Source organism: Anomalospiza imberbis, unplaced genomic scaffold (genome assembly GCF_031753505.1).
Source record: "Anomalospiza imberbis isolate Cuckoo-Finch-1a 21T00152 unplaced genomic scaffold, ASM3175350v1 scaffold_47, whole genome shotgun sequence".
In the NCBI taxonomy this organism is placed as follows: Eukaryota; Metazoa; Chordata; class Aves; order Passeriformes; family Viduidae; genus Anomalospiza; species Anomalospiza imberbis.
The window spans coordinates 248,171-272,835 of NW_027100078.1; the positions used below are offsets into that span (position 1 = coordinate 248,171).

The window sequence follows — 24,665 nt, forward strand, 5'->3', positions numbered from 1 at the left end:
TCTCTTACTTTAGTTTGATAGTTTATAACCTCTAGGCAATTATGTATTAATTCCTCACCTGGTTTTCCATCTAAAGCTGGGCAGGGTTGAGTTGGTTACTCACGACTAGCTTATCTATTAAGATGGCTTCATATTTTAGTACTTGGGAATCAGTGAGCCATTTCTCAGCCTTTTAGCCGAGGATACTCCTTACTGAGTGAGTGGTATATATTTTCAATTTTGCCCCAATGGTTAATTTTTTGCTTTCTTCTACGAGTGGGGCACTCGCTGCCACCGCCTGAATGCAGGTTGGCCACCCCCAGCTGACAGGGTCTTGCGGTTTTGATAAACAGGCCACTGGTTTCCTGGATCCTCCCCGGTCCTGGGCTAACCCTCCATGTGCTGCCCCTTTTTCTATATCCACAAACAGATAGAAGGGTTTGTCTAAGGCAGGAAGACTCAGTGCTGCTGCACTGACTAATTTTTGCTTTAAAGCTTCAAAATTTGCTTGTTGTCTTCTTCCCACCTAATCTCTTCTTCTACTAACTTTTCATACAAGAACCTGATGGCCTGCATGTATCCTTCAATCCATAACCTAAGATATCCCAACAGGCCTAAAAACCTTCTGACTTCTCTCTTAGTTTTTGGTTGTGGGAGTGAGGCTATCCCTGCAGTTCTCTCAGGGTTCAGCCGCCGGCTCCCTTGACAAATCACATGTCCTAGGCATTTTACTTCCCTCGCTACAATTTGGAGTTTCCCTTTTGATACTCAAAGTCCTTGGTCCCCCCAAAAATTTACCAGTGCTGTGGTGGATTCTCGAACTTTGAGATACCCTGAGAGGAGCCCAGTGCTCCTTGCTCCCCTGTGCTGACACGTGAGTGTTTGTCTGGTTTTGGGATGGCCCTGGCTGTGTGAGGGGTGCTACGTGGACACGAGACAGCCGGTCCTGTCCCGCTGGGTCCCAGCAGTGCCTCACAGCAGTCCTGCACCCACGTCAGGATGCCGGCCAAGAGAGGTCCTGGAAGCTGAGGCAGCTGATTTTAAGCTTGTGCAGGTGCCTACAGGCCAAGGCCAACGGTGTTCCCTCAGGATACAGCAGTCCTGAGAGGTCTCCCTCATTCAAACAAATCAGCAGACAAATGCATTGTCAGCCAAAAGCCCTTTTATTGACCTGGCAGGAGGGCAAGGGTCTGCACCCACTGAAATATTTCTCCACCATGTATAAATTTCAGTGGGTTGATGTAGGAGTTGTATCAAAATCACCATCCATCTTTACACTGCTGAGGTGATTCCATAGGCAGGCGGTTGGAAATGCATTGTGTCAGATTCCCATACTTGAAGCTGATGTCCAGGCCCTGGCCAGGAGTGGTCTCGATGCCCCAAAGCAGCACAAAGTCTTCCTCAGGGCTTCCCTGCACAGGGCTGATTCCACACTTGCCCTTAGTTCTTCTGGTAGAATATGTCTAAAGCTTTTTGTCAGGTCACTCTCCTGTCAAGTTAGGCCTGCCAGGTTTTTCTTATGCTAACTGGTGCTAAGTACTTAGACATGTCTGTGCTAATTACTTGTTTACTCATGTGAATTGCTTGTGCTTACTTATGTCAAACCAAGGCCTTGTTCCATCCCCAAAGGTGCCTGAGGCCACCCGCTCCTTGTGGCACCAGTTGCTTTCCTGTGGGATGTTCTCCCTCCCCAGGGTAAAGAGGGAGCTGCAGAAAGAGCTTGCCAGGCTGCTCTCCATCCTTTCCCAGCACTCCTGGTGAAGTGGAGAAGTCCGAGCTGAGCGCAAAGGTGCACATGGAACAGCCGTGCACAGGAAGGCTCGGTGGGAAGGATGATCCAGGATCCATAGGCCTGGCAGCCTGAGCGTGCTCCAGGGGAAGGCCTTGGAGCAGATCCTCCTGAGTGCCATCCCACGGCACCTGCAGGGAACCAGGGCGTCTGCTGGAGGGTGGGAAAGCTCTGCGGAGGGACGGGGACAGCTGGGGCTCCTGGCGGGGTGTTGAGGGCTTCTGTGTGGGAGTTTGTGGGGCTTGGTGCTGGTGGGGTGATGGAGAAGGAGTTGTCTGGAAGGTGAGAGGTCTAGGCTGGAATTTGAGTCAGTTTGAAGGCAGCATCTGTGCTTTGGCACAGCTTTGGTTAGGGAGGCCAGAAGGAATATCTGTGACTTTTCCTCTTCATGGTCCTGATTGTCCTGCAGGGAACAAGAGGGGAGAGCTGTACTTTACTGGCCACTCAGATCTCTGTACCAGGGGGAGGATTAGCCCTTTTGCCATCTACTCAATTCTTTGAGCTACTTTTCTACCACTGAGTGGACTTTGATTTCTTGAGAGCTTTTATTCCTTAAGCGAATTAGGATATTATCACCCCTACTTAGAAAACCAAAGAATGGCCCTTGGTTTTTCCCTTTTTTTCTGTAGTGTTATGTTCTGTAAAGTGACCCTCAGTGGATGAGGTTAAGGCAAATGAGTTGCTGCTTTGAGATGGGAAGCAAAATTCCAAATCTTCAACTCCCCAGGCCATCCCAATTAATTTGGGAAGTTTACAAATTTTTGGAACTGCTTGAGTTGAGCAATGGGAAGTAAAGCTTTCCTGAATTGAGGATTCTTACTTGCCAGACTCTTCTGTGCCTTCGCCGCTAAGGTTTTTTTGTGCTGAAGGCAATAATTTCAATGAGAAAATAATTTCATCATGGAGTAAGAACTTCTGACAGAGAACAAGTGTTGCCAGCGTTGCTCCAGGTGCTCCTGCCAACAGCCCCTGCAGGCAGGAGCGCAGCCCCCAATGCACGTGGGCTTTGGCTCCCTCTGGCACAGAAGCCCCCCATGGGCACAGGTCTCTGGGGCAGGAGACGGGCACCGGTGCTGCCAGGGCTCGGAGGGTGGCAGGTCTGCTTGGGCAGGGACTGTGCCACACCTGCTGAAGTCAGTGCTTCCCAGGTCCCAGGGGTCAGAGCAGCATTCGTGCCATGGCCCACACGTTCCTTGTCTGTGCCACAGCCGCGGGTTTAGGATGGCCACCAGCCGGGACGTGTCCCAAGGAGGCCGTGCCAGCTTCTGTGGAAGGTCCCGTGCCCTTCCCAGCGCAGCTGCGTTGGCAGCCCTGGGGGCTCCTTCTGCTGCCCTGAGCCTGCAGAGCAGGGCAGCGTTTGCTGATGGTTTGAGCCATTCCTAAAGATCCTGTCGGGCTGTCTTAGACACTTGGGGTGAGGGATTCCTTCCAACCTGAGCCACTTTGGGTGGGCTGGGGGCGGCCCCAAGGCAGGGGGCAGTGTGTGCAGGGGCCCTTTGTGACACGGGGCAGCACGGTCACCGTGGCATGGAACGGGACAGCGTGTGCAAGGGCCCTTTGTGACACGGGGTGACATAGGAGCTGGCGGTGACAAGACCACGCCACAGTGCTCGCAACACGCAATGGGACAGGACGGGGCAGAGCGGTGCCGTGAGGAGCCCCCGCACAGCGCACTCGTTCGTGTCTGACCCGGAGCTTTTCTGAGGCGTTATTCCTGCAGCTGACCTCGAGGCCTGACCACAGGACTTGGTGACCTGTGGCCTTCCCGAGGCTGCTCTCCTGCAGGTGTCCTCGAGGGCAGACCGTGGGACTTGGTGCCCTGGAGGCATCTCCCATCCCTGCCACCGGTGCCCTCGAGGCCAGACCACAATCCTCGACAGGAGTCTCCTGTCCTTGTGGCAGGAGCCCTCGAGACCAGAGTGCAGGACTTGCTGTCCTGTCGCCTTCCTGAGGCTTCTCTCTTGAAGGTGCCTTCCAGGCATGACTGCAGGCCTTGCTGACTCGGAGCTTTTCCGAGGCATCTCTCCTGCAAGTAGCCACAAATCCGATCACTGAAATGGAGCAGAGACCCACGAGAGTGCCCAAGCTGGCCTGGGTGGAGGAGAGGAAGAAGGCCCTGGAGCTGGCCCAGCACAGGAGACTGAAGAGGTGGTGCAGTTCAAGCCTCAGCAGGAGAGTGAGTGGCAGAGCTGGGCTGCTGGGCTGGTGGCTGCAGCCAGCTTGGCCACATCCCATCCCATGGCATCCCATGGCATCCCATGGCATCCCATCCAATCCCAGCCCATCCCAGCCCATCCCCTGGGCACTTGCCCATGGACAGGACTAAAGAGGGGCCGGGCAGACACCCCACAGTGCCCGTGCTCCATCCCCTGGGGCATCCCAGGGCTGTCCCTGCCTGGGGGGCGCAGGGCTGGGCTGTGTTCTCCGGCCTCTCCCACAGCCCCTCAGCTCAGGCTGCGCTCGCTCTTTGCCAGGTGCAGCCGTGCAGCGCACACAAGAGCAGGAACACACCCGTGGCCTCTTCCACAGAACAGCGCAGGTACCTGCCGCCATCCCCAGCTGGGCTGGGCCTGCTGTCACCGCTCAGCCGAGCACCGTGCTTGGAGCATCCCTGGCTTCCTGCCTTTCTCCTACAGCTGGTTTTCAAATTCATCAAGAGGATTCGGGAGGAAGAGACCAGCACCATGGGCACAGGGCTCAGAGCATATTCGCACATCTTCAAAACCAAGACCTGTGCTGCCCTGCTGGTTATGCTCATAGAGGAGGGGTTTTGCAATCCAAAGCATGTAAGCAGCCTGTGGCCATGGTTTGATCCTCCCAGGAATTGCTTGGCCTCCTAAGCCATGCCTACTGGTCACTGGAAGCCTTTGAGGCCATGGCAGTGTGGTGGCAAGGGAAGCACTTCTCTGGGGAAGCTGGGGACATTCCTCCCTCTGGCAGCTTTCCAAGTCTCCCCGTGCCTTCTCCAGGTGCCTGCCATGGTGAGGTACATCCACCAGTGGCTCATGGCCAGTCAGTTTGCTGAGCACAGGCTGGACAGGGCCCTGCTGGATCTCACTGAAGAACAGCCTGCTGATGTAGTTATGTGTCCTGGTTTCGGGCAAATTTGGGAGAAAACCTTCAGAAGGAGCCCCCAGAAAGCAAACCCACACAGCCCCACCCCCACCTGGCTCGGGAAGAATTTCCTCAGAGAGTAGTGGAAACAACCTGTTTATTGAGCAGGCAAAGCACTCCCCAGCACAAAAAATGAACAACACCAGATGACAAAAACTCTTTCACCACACTGAAGAGGTGACAAATTCAGAAAGTCTCTGCTGGGAGTGGTTGCCCAGTTCTCGGTCTCCGGCGCTGGGGATGGCTGCTGCAGGTCACAAAATGCAGGCTCTCGCTGTTTCTTGGTGTTTCCCAGGTCCCAGTCCTGAGCAGGTTGGGATGGTATTCAGGAAAGGGAAAGAAAAAAAACAGTCCAGGGAAAAAATTGGATTGCCTAGCTAAACTAACTAATAAGCAAAAGCAAGGGCAAAAGCAAAAAGCAGGAGCAAGAGCAAAGCGAAAGCAAGCAAGCCAGCAAGCAAGCAAGCAAGCCAGCAAGCCCTAGCCTCTCTCCTAGACACAAACTGTGTGGGGAGGTGAGCTGGCTGATAACAAGACAAAACAAACCTTCACTTTTTGGAGCCAGTCCTGAAGGCACAGAACATAACATCAAGCATAAACAGAACACGATTGGGGATGCAAGCACCATAACATCACCCTAGGACATTCCACCCCTTATCTCCGAATCGTCAACATAACTACCAAACGTCATGTAAAAACTTCATCAAGTAAAACCTTCCATCTTTCACTTACTCAGACACATTTCCTTCCATCTCACTTGCTCAAACCTTTGACACACATTTCCTTCTATATCTCTTGCTCAAACCTTCAGCATTCACACATTTCCATCTGTCTCATGTCTGTCTGGTTTAATGTACAGACAGTGGCAGTAACATCCAGCAAACAGTGATATTTGCATATGAGGCTCGCCCCACAATCAGATCTCCCTGAGATACACATCGTGTTCTTCCATATTTCTGCATTATTCACCGTGTACAACCTGGTCCCTGAGCAAAGACAGTGCCACCAATGGGTTTGTCTGTACTCGCAGCAGAATTGATCCACACCGTGTTCCCTAACAAACCTCTGATATGTGCCACTGGGACTTTATCTCCACCTGCTATATTCAGGGACTCAGACTGGGCAGGACCTGCTCCACTGGTGGAACCTCGGGTGTTAACTAACCAGGTGGCCTTTGCTAAATGCTGCTCCCAGTTTTTGAAAGATCCCCCACCCAATGCTTTCAGGGTGGTTTTTAACAGTCCATTGTACCTCTCCACTTTGCCTGCAGCTGGTGCATGGTAGGGGATATGTTGCGCCCACTCAATGCCATGTTCCCTAGCCCAGGTGTTGATAAGGCTGTTCTTGAAATGAGTCCCGATGTCAGACTCAATCCTATCAGGGGTACCATGCCTGCACAGGATTTACTTTTCAAGGCCCAGGATGGTGCTCCGGGCAGTGGCGTGAGGCACAGGGGAGGTCTCCAACCATCCTGTGGTGGCTTCTACCACTGTGAGCACGTAGCGCTTGCCTTGGCATGTCTGGGGCAGTGTGATGTAGTCAATCTGCCAGGCCCCCCCATACCTGTACTTGGACCACTGCCCACCATACCACAGGGGCTTCACTCACTTGGCCTGCTTGATCTCAGCACACGTCTCACAGTCATGGATAACCTGAGAAACACTGTCCATGGTTAAATCCACCCCTCGGTCTCATGCCCACTTAAAGGTGGCATCTCTGCCCTGATGACCTGTGGCATCATGGGCCCATTGAGCTAGGAACAACTCCCCCTTATGTTGCCAATCCAAGTCTATCTTTGACACCTCTATCATTGCAGCCTGATCTACCTGCTGATTGTTTCGGTGTTCCTCATTAGCCCGACTCTTGGGAACATGGGCATCTACAAGACAGACTTTCACAGACACATTTTTCTACCCAAGAGGCAATGTCTTTCCACACATCAGTAGCCCAGATTGCTTTTCCTCTACGCTGCCAGTTGGCCTTTTTCCACCTTTCCAGCCAGCCCCACAGAGCATTGGCTACCATCCAAGAATCCATATAAAGGTCGAGCTTTGGTCACTTCTCTCTCTCAGCAATGTCCAGGGTCAGCTGAAAAGCCTTGACTTCAGCAAGTTGACTTGATCCACCTTCTCCTTCAGTAGCTTGTGTTACGTGTCATGTGGGGCTCCATACAGCTGCTTTCCACTTCCAGTTCATCCCTACGATGCCACAGGAACCGTCAGTGAAAACAGAGTATCGAGTTTCCTCTGCTGGTAGTTGGTTGCATGGTGCACCTTCTTTAGCCCTTTTCACTTGTTCCTGCTGCTCTCCGTCAGTGAGACCAAAGTTCTCACCAGTAGCCAGTTTGTAATTATCTCCAAAATCCCAGGGCGATTCAGGTTTCCAATCCGGGTGTGCTGCATGATGAGAGTAATCCATTTGCTCCATGTGGCAGCAGTGTCGTGGAGGGTAGTGGGAACCTTCCCTTTAAACATCCACCCCAGTGCCGTCAGTCAGGGTGCCAGGAGGAGTTGTGCTTCTGTGGCAATCACCTCGGAGGCAGCTTGAACTCCTTCATAGGCAGCCAAGATTTCCTTCTCTGTGGGAGTGCATTTGGTTTCAGACCCTCTGTAATTTCAGCTGCAGAATCCCAGTGGTCTGCCTCGAGTCTCCCCAGGCACCTTCTGCCAAAGGCTCCAGGACAAGCCATTGTTCCCAGCTGCTGGGTAGAGCACATTCTTCATCTCTGGTCCCGTTCTGACTGGGCCAAGGGCTACTGCCTGAGCAATCTCCTGCTTGATCTGGGTGAAAGCTTGTTGCTGCTCAGGGCCCTAGAAGAATTATCGTTCTTCTTGCAGGTGACCAGGTAGGGAGGGCTCACAATCTGGCTGTACTCGGGAATGTGCATTCACCAAAAACCTATGGCACCTAGGAAAGCTCGTGTTTCCTTCTTGCTGGTTGGTGGAGACATCCCAGTGATCCTTTTGGTGACCTCAGTGGGAATCTGACACAATCCGTCTTGCAACTTTAGCCCCAGGAACTGGATCTCTTGGGCAAGTCCCTTGACTTTGCTCCTCTTCATGGCAAAGGCGGCTTCCAGCAGAATCTGGATGATCCTCTCTCCTTTCTCAAATACTTCAATTGTTGTGTTCCCCCACACAATGATGCCATTGAGGTACTGCAGGTGTTCTGGAGCTTCACCCTTTTCCAGTGCAGCCTGCATCAGTCCAGGGCAGATGGTGGGGCTGTGCTTCCACCCCTGGGGCAGTCAGTTCCAGGTGTACTGCACGCCCCTCCAGGTGAAAGCAAACTGAGACCTGCATTCTGCTGCCAGAGGAATGGAGAAAAACACGTTAGCAATGTCAACAGTGGCGTTCCGCTTTGCTGCCTTAGACTCCAGCTCGTACTGGAGTTCCAGCATGTCTGGCACAGCAGCGTTCAGCGGTGGAGTCACTTCATTCAAGTCACGATAGTCCACAGCCAATCTCCATTCTCTGTCAATGTGTGCACAGGCCAATGGGGCTGTTGAAGGGTGAACGGGCCTTACTGACCATCCCTTGGCTCTCCACCTAACAGATCATTCTGTGGATGGGGATCATGGCACCTCGATTCGTCCGATACTGCCGGCGGTGCACTGTCGAGGTGGCAATTGGTACTTTTTGCTCTTCTACCCTCAGGAATCCTACTGCAGATGGATGCTCTGATAGTCCAGTTAAGGTGTTCAATTGCCAAATGTCCTCTGCCTCTACCGCAGCTATGCCAAAAGCCCACCTGAGTCTCTTTGGTTCTTTGTAATAGCCGTTCTGGAGGAAGTCTATGCCCAGAATACCCAGGGCCTCTGGGCCGGTCACAATAGGATGTTTCTGCCACTCCTTCCCAGTCAGGCTCATCTCAGCTCCCAACAGGGCCAATTGCTGTGATCCCCCCGTCACCCCAGCAATGGAAACAGGTTCTGCCCCCACATGTCCCGATGGTATCAGGGTCCACTGCGCACCAGTGTCAACTAAGGCATTGTATTTTTGTGGCGCTGATATGCCAGGCCAACGGATCCACACTGTCCAGAAGATCCAGTTTTCCTGTGCCTCTTCCTGGCTAGAGGCTCTAACCCTGGTTATTATTTCTTTCCTGGACATACATGTTAGAGGTACCTTCAATGGGATCTGACAGATCATACCCAGCTGCTCGGTCATGGGAGGTTGAGACTATCTTCACTTTAGTGGAACTCCCTCAGTTAATATCCTAGGGTGACATTATGGTGCTTTTATCCCCAGTCGTGTGTTCTGTTTATGTTTGATATTATGTTCTGTGCCTTCAGGACTGACTCTGAAAGTGAAGGTTTGTTTTGTCTTGTTATCAGCCAGCTCAACTCCCCACCATAGTCTGTGTCTAGGGGATGCTGGCTTGCTTGCTTGCTTGCTGGCTTGCTTCCTTTGCTTTGCTCTCGCTCCTGCTTTTTGCTTTTGCTTACTAGTTTAGCTAGGCAATCCAATTTTTACCCTGGACTGTTTTTCTTTCCTTTCCCTTTCCTGAATACCATCCCAACCTGCTCCGGACTGGAACCTGGGAAACACCAAGAAACAGCGAGAGCCTGCATTTTGTGACCTGCAGCAGCCATCCCCAGCACTGGAGACTGAGAACTGGGCAACCACTCCCAAAGAGACTTTCTGAATTTGTCATCTCTTCAGAACGGTGAAAGAGTTTTGTCATCTGGTGTTGTTTTTTGTATTGGGGAGTGTTTTGCTTGTTAAGTAAACAGTTTTTTTTTTCCACTTCTCTCCCAGGAAATTCTTCCTGAACCAGGTGGGGGAGGGGCTGTGGGTGGATTTGCTTTCTGGGGGCTCCTTCCAGAGGCCTTCTCCCAAATTTGCTCTAAACTAGGACAAATATTTTGGCGCCCAACTCGTGGCTCGAGAGAGTGGAAAAAACCCTGTTCTAATCATATTTTGGTTGCAATTACTCTGGGCTGGTATAGAGCAGTTACTGGCTATGAATTTTGAATTCATAATGTCTCTTGGGGTGCAGGCCTGCATGTGTTTCTGGTCCCTTGGGTTTTTTGAGGTCTTAATACCTCTATGGTCCCTAGGTTTATTTTCTTATCCCGAAATAGCTGTGGTATTGTCCCTAATATGTAGTTTTTGCAGTAGAGGGGCACTGACCAGAATATCCATTGGGCCGGGCTTGGTTGTAATGGCTTGCAGGAGGTTTATAAAGGTGCTGGAGTCTGTTCCAGGAATGTTTGGTTCATGGTTATGGTTGTGCACCCAGTTTGTTAGAGGAGAAGCAGGAGATGAGGCTTGTCAGCCTTTGCTTTCCTTCTTCTCCTCTGAATCTGTTACATCCCTATTGGAGAATGTTCAGTTTCCCCTGAATGTTAGAGAGACCATCTTTCTGGTATTTAATTTGGTAAGCTTTCTCTATACAGTCTGCAGCTTCTCTAGAATGAGGGCTGAGATTTCTAGAAGGGGTGATGAGACCCCTGACCCAGGAGTAGACACAGGCGTGAGAAAGCCTGAGTGGTGTGGGAAATAGACCAAATCTTAAAGGAGTTTTCTGACCCTATAGTCTGGGACTTTCCATGTGAACAAATTCAGAACCCAGCTGAGGTGGCAAAGTACCTGAAAGAGAAGTGCCATGATACCTCTAAGGAGAAGAAGATCATTGCAGTGAGCTGGGCCCTGGCATATGCTTATCGCACCCTGCTAGATCCTGTAGGGCAGCAGACAGAGGAAGGGGGGCAGGGAGATAAATCAGCAGCGATCCCAGTCACTCAGGCTGCAGCCAACAGCCCAGGCTCGAGGCCAGCAGCTAAACCAGACTGTAAGCCTCAATCAGTGGCTGTTGCTACCAGCACAAGAAGTGGAAAGTGCACAGACAAGACCGATCGACCAGTGGATGACGATGATGATTATGATGCAGAAGAAGGACCCTCAACGCCTCCTGACACAAAATCAGGAGTCAAAGAAACTGGTACAAGATCAGAGGCCAATATTGAGTCCTTTTCCCTTAAGAACCTCCGTGGCCTAAGAAAGGATTACACTCGACAACCTGATGAGTCTATAATTAGTTGGTTGGTCCATCTTTGGGACGCTGCAGGAGAAGCTACAATTCTGGACGGCACTGAAGCGATGCATTTGGGATCCCTGTCACATGATCCTGTCATCGACCAAGGAATGATGAAGGGGGGCTAAACCTCACAGCCTCTGGGCACGGGTCCTGGAAAGTGTAGCACAAAGATACCTGTGTGCAGATGATCTTCATATGCAGCAGACCCAGTGGAAGACTATAGAACAAGGGATCCAACGCCTGAGAGAAATGGCAGTGGCAGAGATTATCTTCTCAGATGACATAACAACTAGGAATCCAGACATGGTACCATGTACATCTGTGATGTGGCAAAAACTTGTACGGCTGGGGCCACATGAATACGCTTCTGCTTTAGCAATAATGAAGCGGGATGAGAAGGATGAGACTGTGCTCAATATGGCAAAGAAGCTCCAGGCATATGCAGATGCTGTGCATGGCCGAACAGACGCCAGAATTGCAGCAGTGGAAACACGTCTGCAGAAATTAGAAGACAAGATAGAGGAGAATCACAAGAAACTCAGGAGGAGATTAAAGAGGACCTTCTCCAAATGTCGGCAGTACAAATTAGAGGCCCTGGTATCCAACGCAGGCATTCCCCAGATGGGGAGAGAAGGTACACCCCACGAGCTGAGCTGTGGTTCTTCCTGAGTGATGAGGAGATGGGACAGAAAATCTACTGCTGCTCTGGCATTATGGGTGTGTGAATTGAAGGAAAGCAAGACTCAGAGAGGAAGTTCCATCAAAAGGAAAGCAGCTCCAGTTGCCCATAGCCAAGCTTCCAGGTATGATGATGATGATGATGATGATGATGATGACATGTCTGATCCCCCTGAAGGAAGCTCTAAGACATATGCCCAAGGAAAGAAGGATAAACAGGCTTAGAGGGGCCCTGCCTCTAGCCAGGTAGAGGAGAGGGAAAACTGTTTTTTCTGGACTGTGTGGATTTGTTGGCCTGGCACATCAGAACCACAAATATAGAAGGCTTTGGTCAATACTGGTGCACAATGCACATTAGTCCCATTGAGACACGGTGGGGCAGAACCTGTCTCCATCGCTGGCGTGACAGGGGGATCACAGGACTTTACCTTGGTGGAAGCTGAGGTGAGCCTGACTGGAAATGAGCAGAAAAAACACCCTATTGTGACTGGCACAGAGGCCCCATGCATTTTGGGCATAGATTACCTCCAAAGGGGGTATTTTAAAGACCCAAAAGGACTCAGGTGGGCATTTGGGATAGCAGCTGCAGTGACAGAGGACATCCAGCAATTGAACACCTTGCCTGGACTGTCCGAGAATCCAACTACAGTAGGACTTCTGAAGGGAGAAGAGCAAAGGTACCAATTGCCACTTTAACAGTGCATCGCCGACAGTACAGAACAACTGGAGATGCTGTGGTTCCCATCCATAAGATGATTCGAGAGCTGGAGAACCAAGAAGTGGTCAGCAAAACCCACTCACCCTTCAACAGCCCCATTTGGCCTGTGCGTTAATCTGAAGGAGAATGGAGATTGACAGTGGACTACTGTGCATTAAATGAAGTGACTCCACCACTGAGCGCTGCTGTGCCGGACATGCTGGAACTCCAGTATGAGCTGGAGTCCAAGGCAGCAAAGCGGTACGCCACTGTTGACATTGCTAACGCGTTTTTCTCCATTCCACTGGCAGCAGAATGCAGGTCTCAGTTTGCTTTCACCTGGAGGGGCGTGCAGTACACCTGGAACCGACTGCCCCAGGGGTGGAAGCACAGTCCTGTCATCTGCCATGGACTGATCCAGACTGCACTGGAAAAGGGTGAAGCTCCAGAACACCTGCAGTACATCAATGACATCACTCTGTGGGGGAACACAGCAGCAGAAGTGTTTGAGAAAGGAGAGAAAATCATCCGAATGCTCTTGGAAGCTGGTTTCACTCCAAGAAGAGTAAAGTTAAGGAACCTGCTCAAGAGATCCAGTTCTTGGGAGTGAAGTGGCAAGATGGACAGTGTCAGATTCCTACGGATGTCATCAACAAGATCACAGCTATGTCCCCACCAACCAATAAGAAGAAAACACAAGTTTTCTTAGGCATCATAGGCTTTTGGAGAATGCACATTCCTGAGTACAGTCAGATCGTGAGCCCTCTTTACCTGGTCACCCGCAAGAAGAACTAGTTCCACTGGGGCCCTGAGCAGCAACAAGCTTTTGCTAAGATTAAGCAGGAAATCGCCCATGCAGTAGCCCTTGGCCCTGTCAGGACGGGATCAGAGGTGAAGAACATGCTCTACTCAGCAGCTGAGAACAATGGTCTCTCCTGGAGCCTTTGGCAGAAGGTGCCTGATGAGACTCGAGGCCGACCATTGGGATTTTGGAGTCAGAGCTACAGAGGGTCTGAAGCCAACTACACCCCAACAGAGAATGAAATCTTGGCTGCCTATGAAGGACTCCAAGCCACCTCGGAGGTGATTGGTAAGGAAGCACCACTCCTCCTGGCACCCGACTACTGGTGCTGGGGTGGATGTTCAGAGGAAAGGTTCCCTCCACCCACCATGCCACCAGTGCTAGATGGAGCAAGTGGATTGCTCTCATCACGCAGCACGCCCATACTGGTAAACTGAATCGCCCTGGGATTTTGGAAGCAATTACAAATTGGCCCCAAGGTGAAAGTTTTGGTGTCACAGATGAAGAACAAGAACTAGTGACACAGGCTGAAGAAGCTCCACCATGCAACCAACTGCCAGCAGAGGAAACACGCTACGCTGTTTTCACTGGTGGTTCCTGTCACATCGTAGGGATGAATCGGAAGTGGAAAGCAGCCGTATGGAGCCCCACACGATGGGCCACAGAGACCACTGAAGGAGAAGGTGGATCAAGTCAACTTGCTGAACTCAAAGCCGTTCAACTGGCCCTAGACATTGCAGAAAGAGAGAAGTGGCCAAAGCTCTACCTCTACACTGATTCATGGATGCTTGCCAATGCTCTGTGGGGATGGCTGCAGAGATGGAAAGCGGCTAACTGGCAGCATAGAAGAAAACCAATTTGGGCTGCTGAAGAATGGAAAGACATTGCTACCTGGGTAGAGAAACTACCTGTGAAGGTTCGCCACATAGATGCCCATGTCCCCAAAAGTAGAGCTAATGAAGAGCAGCAAAACAATCAGCAGGTAGATCAGGCTGCAAAGATAGGGGTGTCAAAGATAGACCTAGATTGGGAACATAAGGGGGAGTTGTTCCTAGCATGATGGGCCCATGATGCCTCAGGCCATCAGGGCAGAGATGCCACCTCTAAGTGGACACAAGATCAAGGGGTGGATCTAACCATGGACAGTATTTCTCAGGTTATCCATGACTGTGAGATGTGTGCTGAGATCAAGCAGGCCAAGTGGGTGAAGCCCCTATGGCATGGTGGGCAGTGGTCCAAGTATGAGGAGGCCTGGCAGATTGACTACATCACACTGCCCCAGACACGCCAAGGCAAGCGCTACGTGCTCACAATGGTAGAAGCTACCATGGGATGGTTGGAGACCTCCCCTGTGCCTCACGCCACTGCCCGGAGCACCATCCTGAGCCTTGGAAAGCAGGTAATTTGGAGGCATGGTACCCCTGATAGGATTGAGTCAGATAATGGGACTCATTTCAAGAGCAGCCTTATCAACACCTGGGCTAGGGAACATGGCATTGAGTGGGTGCACCATATCTCCTGCCATGCACCAGCTGCAGGCAAAGTGGAGAGGTACAATGGACTGTTAAAAACCACCCTGAAAGCATTGGGTGGGGGATCTTTCAAGAACTGGGAGCAGCATTTAGCAAAGGCCACCTGGTTAGTTAACACCCAAGGTTCCACCAATGGAGCAGGCCCTGCCCAGTCTGAGTCCCTGAATATAGCAGACGGAAATAAAGTCCCAGTGGCACATATCAGAGGTTTGTTAGGGAAGACAGTGTGGATCAATTCTGCCACGAGTACAGACAAACCCATTTGTGGGATTGTCTTTGCTCAGGGACCAGGTTGTACACGGTGAATAATGCAGAAATATGGAAGAACACAATGTGTACCTCAGGGAGATCTGACTGTGGGGTGAGACTCATGCAAATATCACTGTTAGTTGGATGTTACTGCCACTGTCTTTACATTAAACCACACAGACATGAGACAGAAGGAAATGTGTAAGTGTCGAAGGTCTGAGAAAGTGAGATGGAAGGAAATGTGTGTCAAAAGTTTGAGCAAGTGAGATGGAAGGAAATGTGTCTGAGTAAGTGAAAGATGGAAGTTTTTACCTGATGAAGTTTTTACATGATGTTTGGTAGTATGTTGACGATTTGGAGATATGGGGTGGAATGTCCTAGGGTGACGTTATGGTGCTTGCATCCCCAATCGTGTGTTCTGTTTATGCTTGATGTTATGTTCTGTGCCTTCAGGACTGGCTCCAAAAAGTGAAGGTTTGTTTCGTCTTGTTATCAGTCGGCTCACCTCTCCCCAAAGTCTGTGTCTAGGAGAGGCTAGGGCTTGCTGGCTTTCTTGCTTGCTTGCTGGCTTGCTTGCTTTCACTTTTCTTTTGCTTTTGCTTCTTGCTTTTCTTTTGCTTTTGCTTATTAGTTAATTTAGCTAGGCAATCCAATTTTTTCCCTGGACTGTTTTTTTTCTTTCCCTTTCCTGAATACCATTTGAACCTGCTCAGGACTGGGACCTGGGAAACACCAAGAAACAACGAGAGCCAGCATTTTGTGACCTGCAGCAGCCATCCCCAGCACCGGAGACTGAGAACTGGGCACCACTCCCAGCAGAGACTTTCTGAATTTGTCACCTCTTCAGAGCGTAGAAAGACTTTTTGTCATCTGGTGTTGCTCATTTTTTGTGCTGGGGAGTGCTTTGCCTGCTCAATAAAAAGGTTGTTTCCACTACTCTCTGAGGAAATTCTTCCCGAACCAGGTGGGGGAGGGCCCGTGGGGGTTTGCTTTCTGGGGGCTCATTCTGAAGGTTTTCTCCCAAATTTGCCCAAAACCAGGACACATTACTACATCAGCAGGCTGTTCGTTGGTGAGATCCAGCAGGGCCCTGTTCAGCCTGTGCTCAGCAAACTGACTGGCCATGAGCCACGGGTGGATGTACCTCACCATGGCAGGCACCTGGAGAAGGCAGGGGGAGACTTGGAAAGCTGCCAGAGGGAGGAATGTCCCCAGCTTCCCCAGAGAAGTGCTTCCCTTGCCACCACACTGCCATGGCCTCAAAGGCTTCCAGTGAGCAGTAGGCATGGCTTGGGAGGCCAAGCAATTCCTGGGAGGATCAAACCCTGGCCGCAGGCTGCTTACTTGCTTTGGATTGCAAATCCCCTCCTCTACGAGCATATCCAACAGGGCAGCACAGGTCTCCTCTGCAGGGCCAGCTCCAGCGCCTTCTTCCTCTTCCTCCACCCAGGACAGCTTGGGCACTCTCGTGGGTCTCTGCTCCATGTCAGTGACTGGATTTGTGGCTACTTGCAGGAGAGATGCCTCGGAAAAGCTCTGAGTCAGCAAGGCCTGCAGTCGTGCCTGGAAGACACATTCAAGAGAGAAGCCTCAGGAAGGCGACAGGACAGCAAGTCCTGCACTCTGGTCTCGAGGGCTCCTGCCACAAGGACAGGAGACTCCTGTCAAGGATTGTGGTCTGGCCTCGAGGGCACCGGTGGCAGGGATGGGAGATTCCTCTGGGGCACAGAGTCCCACGGTCTGCCCTCAAGGACACCTGCAGGAGAGAAGCCTCGGGAAGGCCACAGGTCACCAAGTCCTGTGGTCTGGCCTCGAGATCAGCTGCAGGAATAATGCCTCGGAAAAGCTCCGGGTCAGACACGAACGAGTGCGCTGTGTGGGGGCTCCTCACGGCACCGCTCTGTCCCGTCCTGTCCCGTCGCGTGCTCCGAGCACTGTGGCGTGGTCTTGTCACTGCCAGCTCCTATGTCACCCCGTGTCGCAAAGGGCCCTTGGACATGCTGTCCCGTTCCATGCCACGGTGACCGTGCTGCACCGTGTCACAAAGGGCCCCTGCACACACTGCCCCCTGCCCTGGGGCCAGCCCCAGCCCACCCAAAGTGGCTCAGGTTGGAAGGAATCCCTCACCCCAAGTGTCTAAGACAGCCCAACGGGATCTTTAGGAATGGCTCAAACCCTCAGCAAACGCTGCCCTGCTCTGCGGGCTCAGAGCAGCAGGAGCCCCTGCAGCTGCTGACGCAGCCGCGCTGGGAAGGGCACGGGGCCTTCACAGAAACTGGCACGGTCTCCTCGGGACACGTCCCATGTGGTGGCCATCCTAAGCACAGCTGTGTGACACAGACGAGGAACGTGTGGGCCAGGGCAGGAATGCTGCTCTGACCCCTGGGACCTGGGAAGCACTGACTTCAGCAGGTGTGGCACAGTCCCCACCAAAGCAGAGTTCCCCCAAGCCCTGGCAGCACCGGTGCCCATCTCCTGCCCCAGAGACCTCCGCCCTGAAAGGGCTTCTCTGCCAGAGGGCTGCCAAAGCCCACGTGCACAAGGGGCTGTGCTCTGTCCTGCAGGGGCTGTTGGCAGGAGCACCTGGAGCAACTGCTGGCAACACTTGGTCTCTGTCAGAAGCTCTTACTCCATGCTGAAATTATTTTCTCATTGAAGTAATTACTTTCTGCACAAAAACACCTTAGCTGCGAGGGCACAGACGAATCTGACATTTTAGAATCCTCAGTTCAGGAAAACTTTACTTCCCATTGCTCAACTCAAGTAGTTTCAAAAAGTTACAAACTTCCCAAATTAATTTGAATAACCTGAGAAGGTGAAGAGTTGGAATTTTGCTTCCCATCTCAAAGCAGCAACTCATTTGCCTTAATGTCATCCACTGAGAGTCACTTTACAGAACAGAGCACTACACAGAGGCAAAAAAAGAGGTCATTCTTTGGTTTACAAACGGTTTTCTATGAAGGAATGGTAATATCCTAATTCTCTTAAGGAATAAAAGCTCTCAAGAAATGAGAGTCTACTCAGTGGTACAATAGTAGCCCAAAGAAATGAGTAGATGGCAAAATGGCTAATCCTCCCCCTGGTACAGATATCTGAGTGGCCAGTAAAGTACAGCTCTCCCCTCTTGTTCCCTGCAGGACAATCAGGACCATGAAGAGGAAAAGTCACAGATATTCCTTCTGGCCTCCCTAACCAAAGCTGTGCCAAAGCACAGATGCTGCCTTCAAACTGACTCAAATTCCAGCCTAGACCTCTCACCTTCCAGACAACTCCTTCTCCAACACCCCACCAGCACCAAGCCCCCCAGACTCCCACACAGAAGCCCTCGACACCCCGCCAGGAGCCCCAGCTGTCCCCGTCCCTCCGCAGAGCTTTCCCACCCTCCAGCAGACGCCCTGGTTCCCTGCAGGTGCCGTGGGATGGCACTCAGGAGGATCTGCTCCAAGGCCTTCTCCTGGAGCACGCTCAGGCTGCCAGGCCTATGGATCCTGGATCATCCTTCCCACCGAGCCTTCCTGTGCATGGCTGCTCCATTTGCACCTTTGCGCTCAGCTCGGACTTCTCCACTTCACCAGGAGTGCTGGGAAAGGATGGAGAGCAGCCTGGCAAGCTCTTTCTCCAGCTCCCTCTTTACCCTCGGGGAGGGAGAACATTCCACAGGAAAGCAACTGGTGCCACAAGGAGCGGGTGGCCTCAGGCACCTTTGGGGATGGAACAAGGCCTTGGTTTGACATAAGTAAGCACAAGCCATTCACATGAGTAAACAAGTAATTAGCACAGACATACCTAAGTACTTAGCACCAGTTAGCATAACAAAAACCTGGCAGGCCTAACTTGACATGAGAGTGACCTGACAAAAAGCTTTAGACACAGTCTACCAGAAGAACTAAGGGCAAGTGTGGAATCAGCCCTGTGCAGGGAAGCCCTGAGGAAGACTTTGTGCTGCTTTGGGGCATCGAGACCGCTCCTGGCCAGGGCCTGGACATCAGCTTCAAGTATGGGAATCTGACACAATGTATTTCCAACCGCCTGCCTATGGAATCACCTCAGCAGTGTAAAGATGGATGGTGGTTTTGATACAACTCCTACATCAACCCACTGAAATTTAAACCTGCTGGAGAAACATTTCAGTGGGTGCAGACCCCTGCCCTCCTGCCAGGTCAATCAAAGGGCTTTTGGCTGACAATGCATTTGTCTGCTGATTTGTTTGAATGAGGGAGACCCCTCAGGACTGCTGTATCCTGATGGAACAACGTTGGCCTTGACCTGTAGGCACCTGCACAAGCTTAAAATCAGCTGCCTCAGCTTCCAGGACCTCTCTTGGCCAGCATCCTGACATGGATGCAGGAGTGCTGTGAGGCACTGCTGGGACCCAGCAGGACAGGACCGGCTGTCTCGTGTCCACGTAGCACCCCTCACACAGCCAGGGCCATCCCGAAACCAGACAAACACTCACGTGTCAGCACAGGGGAGCAAGGAGCACTGGGCTCCTCTCAGGGTATCTCAGCTGGGCTCGCTCCACAACACACCCCCACTTTCAGGTCTGCTGATGCCCAGCTGCCAGAAATGCCTACCTTGTTCTCTCCAGGGTGCATAGGAGAGACAAGGAGCAGGACGCCTTGGGAGGCAAACCTTCCCAGCCTTTTCTGAGGCCAGGGACACACCAAGATCAGCCAAGACTCTCCACGCTGCCTGGCCCACACAGCCCAGCTCTGTGCTGGCCCTGGGCCACAGCAGCTTCCACCAAGCAAGAGCCACATGCACATTGCCAAGAGTTGAAACACGGCAGACAGGGAAGAGGTGAAAAGTGTGTGTGTAAAGGCCTTTTAATTCACAGCTCTCAGAGAGAGCTTTGGGGCTCACGGCTGGACAGAGATGCTCCTGCTCACGCCTCTGTCCAAAGGGGGGAACACACCCTGCTGCAGGTGCTTGGGTAGGTCTCCACAGGTCCAGGTGGATGCCAAACCTGCTCTTCACAGCCTTCTCCCTTGCCCTGCCCCTCTGCCAAGTGCAACGGGCCTCAGGCAGTGAAAGGACCACAGAGAGCCAAAGGGGGACACTTGCACCTACATTACTGGGAGCTCCCTGGGAAGCACTTTCCTTGAGAAGCAAGCCCCTTTCCTCCAAAGGCATTTCCCCACATGTGTAACTGTCCTGGGGAACACCAACACACTCTCAAGAAAAGCTGGCAAGGCTGAATGACTTCAGGTCCTTTCTGGACAGGCATTCCGGCTGTAGCTCGTATTCTCCCAAGTGCGTTTCCAGGTGGAGGTTCAGAGGGGCAGCCCCAGGCCCTCTACAAACACAAGCTGCCTGCTGCCTCTTCACCTGCCTCAACTCCTGCCTGCGGTCACTGCAGCAAAACCAGGCTGTTCCAGCCAGAGCCCAGAGCCCTGTTCCCGCAGGACGCTCTTGCCAGCACCTTCCAGGACTCTCCGCTGTGCATGCAGCACTTTTCATGCCTGCTCTCAACAGGCTTTGGAACGCAGAGCACAACCTGGCTGGCTCTGCCACCAGCACAGCCCAAACACCAATGGAAGAAGAAGCAGCAGGGGTTGTTTTGCGGCCATGCCCAAGAGAAACTGGAAGGGTGCCCTCCCTCTGGTCTCCCTTGGTTGGCTTTCTGACTGGGTCTGAGGCTGGGGCTGCCATTCCTCGGTTCTGGGGACCAGAACCACACCCAGGATCCCAGCACTGCCTGACAGCGCTCCGGGCACTGGCACAGTCACATGTCTGAGTCTCGGGCACCGTGCTGCTGCTTCAGCTGCTCTTAGGCACACCAAAGCTCTCTGTTAAGCCCAGATGGTCTCTGGTTCTGCCCTCTTCCTGATCCTGTGCAGGGATGGAGCACTGCTGTGCTTTCAGGAAGGTATTCTTGAAAACTTGCAGCATTCCAAGCTCCTTTGCCCTCCGTGCATGCTTGCCATGGAATCCCTCACAGCTGGGTTCAGAGCATACTGAGCTTGGCTCTTCCAAAATCCAGGGGCTCCAGGGTGCTCAGCAAGATCTGTAACTCCACAGTGTTGTGGAACTGGACCTTCAGCACAGGGTCCTTCCCAGCCTGATCTGCCCTCGTTCCTCGGAATGTGTGCACAAAACACGGCGTGGAAGAGAACGGCAGCAGGGGCCTGTGTGTCCCAGGGCCCCGGATTTGCATCGCTTCAGCTCCACAGAGATGCAGGTAAAGCGAAGAAGCCAAAGTGTTCATTAATTGAAGGCGAAGCAAAGGGATGAGCTGGGAGGGAAGAAAGGGGATGGGCAGGGTCTGAGGGCTGCAGGGAGGGAGCTGTCAACAGGGAGGGAGAAGGCAGGAGCTATGGGAGCTTCCCACAGGCTCAGCTGTGCCAGTCATCAGCTGTGCCTGGAGCTCCAGCTGGTCTCCTCTGGTCTCCAGGTGGTCTCACCTTCCAAGGGATCTGCAGGTCTTAAAGAGACACTGGTTCTTCTGAGCCAGCAGATGAAAGTAGTTCTGCAGCTCTTCCCTCCAACATCACCTAAACAAATGTGCTTCTGCAGGAGGGGCTGTTGTTTTCACTCAGGGCTTGAAGGGCTGGAAGAGAGAGGAACAGAGCCACGGTCAGAGCCTGGATCTGCTGGAATCCAAGGAGACCTTTCTGCCAGGGCCATCCCACCTAGACTGGACACAAGAGGAGAGGAATTTCTCTCCCAGGTCAGGGCTGTGGTGCAACACGTCCCCAGAAGGAGCCTGGAGCAGCCCAAGGCTTTGTGTGGCCAGGCAGGGGCAGGCAGGAGGCAGAGCTGTCAGCAAAGGAAGGGGCCAGCGAGGTGGGGCAGCCGGGGGATGACGACAGCCTGCAGGGACAGAGGCCAGGGCAGGGACACCGCAGGACAGCCTGGGCTGCAGAGGGCACAGGGATGTGCAGCAGCTGCAAGGCCCTGACAGAGCCAACCTGTGCAGCCCTTTGGCCATGGCTGCTGGCCCTGGGCCTGAGGCCACGAGGGGACAAGTGACCCTTGCAGCCCTGGGGCCTCATGGCCTCCTTGTCCCTGCTCAGCAGCCTGGCAGGGGCCGCCCCATGGTCCTGCCCTTGGCATGGCACATCCCCACATGGCAGTGCCCATCCCGGGAGGAGCCCTGAGCAAGGAGGGAGGGACAGGATCTGCCTTGCCAGGGGCTGGGGCTCAGCCTTGGCCCTTTGCATTCCTGAAACACATCCAGGTTTGCTCAGCGCCAGAGACACCTTTGCCTTGTTTGTCCCCACCTGTCATCAGTGCCTCCAGTTCTCTGCTCTGCCTGGGGCCTGGGGACACTTTGATATGAATTTTGTCCTTGAGTGGAACCCATTAACAGTTAAAGAAAGTTTGGACTTTGAATCTGACTTTTTGAGTTCTTGAGAAGCTCTTTGAGCACACTCTGAGGGACTGGGTCTGATGCAAACAGCACCAAAGCCCCAGAGGTCATTAAAGTCCTGGTGCTGTGTCTGTGCTGCTGAGCTGGGCTGGGCTCCTGGCCCAGAGGCAGCTCCTGGTAAGGGCAGCGCTGCAGAGAGACAGCTGTGGCCAGGAGCAGCTCCTGTGCACAGCCCAGCAGGGCTGGGGCACTGCCAGGGCACCCCAGGGACACGAGCAGGGCACAGACAGAGCTCACAGGGGCTCAGCACTGGCAGGGGCTGTGGGGTGTCCCAGAGGGGGCTGTGTCACAGCAGCACCTCTGTGGCTGTGTCACGGAGGCACAGAGCAGCTGTGATGTCAGAGAGGGGCTGTGTGACTGCACAGAGTGGGTTGTGTGAGGTCACAGACTGGGCTATGACATCACAGAGTGTGTTGTGTGAGGTCATCAAGCAGCTATGGCATGACAGAGGGGACTGTGTGACATCACAGAGCAGGCTGTGACATCATGGCATGGCTGTATGACATCATAGAGCAGGCAGTGAGGTCAAAGTGTGTGCTGTGACATTACAGAGTGGCAGCATGACATCACAGGGAGGGTTTTGTGGCATCACTGAGGGGGTTGTGACATCACAGGGCAGGCTGTGACATCATAGAGAAGGGTATAAGGCAATAGAGCAGATCATGCCATCATAGAGGGTGGCTCTGTGACAACAGAGAGCGGGTTGTGACATCACCAGGTGGCTGTGTAATGTCATAGAGCAGGCTGTGACACCAAAGAACAAATAGTGACATTGGAGGGTGACATTGTGACATCTCACAGTCTTCTGTGACATCACAGAGCAGCTGTATGACATCACAGGGTGACATCTCAGAGTTGGCTCTGTGACATCACAGGGGCTGTGTGACATCACAGGGGCTGTATGAGGTCACTGGGGAGGTCACTCCACCCCAGTCCCCCCTCCCAGTTCCCCCAAAGAAGTCCAACGCTGGTCGTGCACAGCGGGGTCCCCTGTCCCCCCGGGTCCCCCCGCCCCCGGCGCCGCAGCCTCCCCCAGAGGATGTTCCACGAGATCGACCCCAGAGCCTGACACGGGGACGGGGGCTGGGGCTGTGGGGGGTGGGACAGGGGGACAGGAACCCCCCAGCAGCGTCCCCGTGTCCCCCAGGGCCAGAGACTGGGCCAGGGCTCCTTCACCCTGTTCCCAACGAGGGCTTGAGAGCGCTGAAAAAATCCCCAGCAAGGGATCAGCAAAAACCAGATTTAATATTAAGTGAGAGCACCACAAAGTTCCTTGGCAAGAGTCACTCTGCTCCTGACTGGACACTTCAGGCACACCAAGGAAACAAAGCAACAACAAAACCAAACAAAATCCAGGCAATCAAACCAGAAATGAGCCAAGACCTGGGGCTTTCCTTCCTATGGAAAAGAACTGTCCTTCTTGTCCAGGTGCCCATGGCCAGAACTGGGATTTCACCTCCAACACTGCCTGTTGTGACAGACTGGAGGAGATTGTTGGCTGGAAACATTTCCTGTGTGGGGAGGAAGGGGCAGGTCCAGCCTTGCCCTGCCCTGGAACCCCAGCCCTGCCCTGCCCTGGAACCCCAATCCCCCCAGAGCCTCTATCCCAGCCCAGCAGTGTCTGCCAGTCCCTGGCACAGCACAGGCAATGCTCCACAGCCACCTCTGGAGCCCCCAGCCCAGCTCCTGAGTGACCAAATGACCCCAAGTCCCACCTGGGGGAAGGGCCCAGGAACACCAAGGGGTGTTTAAGGCTGAGCACAAGGCAAGCACACATCTTGACCCTACCTCCTCTTGGAATTTCTATCTGAACACTGCTGGAATCCAGGAGTTGGTAGCTCTGTGTGTGCTTCTCTGTATATTTTTTGTCTTTCTCTCTTTCTGTGTCTATTTCTTCTATTTTGGTCCTCGTGCAAATGTTGATTAACTTAAAATTGAATGAGCTAATGGTCTGTGAAGTTGAATGGGCCAAGTTAATGCTTTGGGAAGTGTTTTTGTTGATTGAATGTCATGCTAAACCTTTTACCAAAGTTTCTCTGGGTTTCTAAAGTTCCCAAAAAAGACTGTTTTGTTGTTTGGAGCTCCGGAGAATCTCTTGTTGGTGTTTCTCCAGTGCATCCAACTCAGAGGACACAAACAATTGTAATTCCTCTTAAATGTCTCCTTGAGAGAATTGTTTGAGGGATGGGGGTCAGGGCTTGTGTGTCCTGCTTGGCACAGCCCAGGCAGGGCTTTCACAGCCCCATTCCACACTCCATTTCCCAGCTGGAGCCGCTGGTGCCTCTGAGTTCTGCTGCCCCAGCCCCAGGGACGCTCTCCTTGTCTGCCCATTCCCCCACGGTCTCTGGGCAGGGATGGCCTCAGTGGGGGCTGCTGACATCCTCAGCAGCTTGGAGCGCCCTGGAGCCACC

At 52.8% G+C, this 24,665-nt stretch overlaps 1 long non-coding RNA gene and 2 pseudogenes across 1 annotated transcript; 2 read left to right on the plus strand and 1 right to left on the minus strand.

Moving 5' to 3' along the window:
* Positions 1–24,665, minus strand: part of LOC137466906 (zinc finger protein 850-like) — an 807,951-nt pseudogene that overhangs the window by 193,992 nt on the left and 589,294 nt on the right.
* LOC137466908 (zinc finger protein 850-like) overlaps positions 1–24,665 on the plus strand; it is a 743,182-nt pseudogene that overhangs the window by 184,922 nt on the left and 533,595 nt on the right.
* On the plus strand, positions 3,809–4,854 carry LOC137466910 (uncharacterized). The gene is made up of 4 exons (XR_010995331.1): positions 3,809–3,944; positions 4,243–4,307; positions 4,405–4,554; positions 4,738–4,854. It is a non-coding gene; the product is annotated as an uncharacterized lncRNA (long non-coding RNA).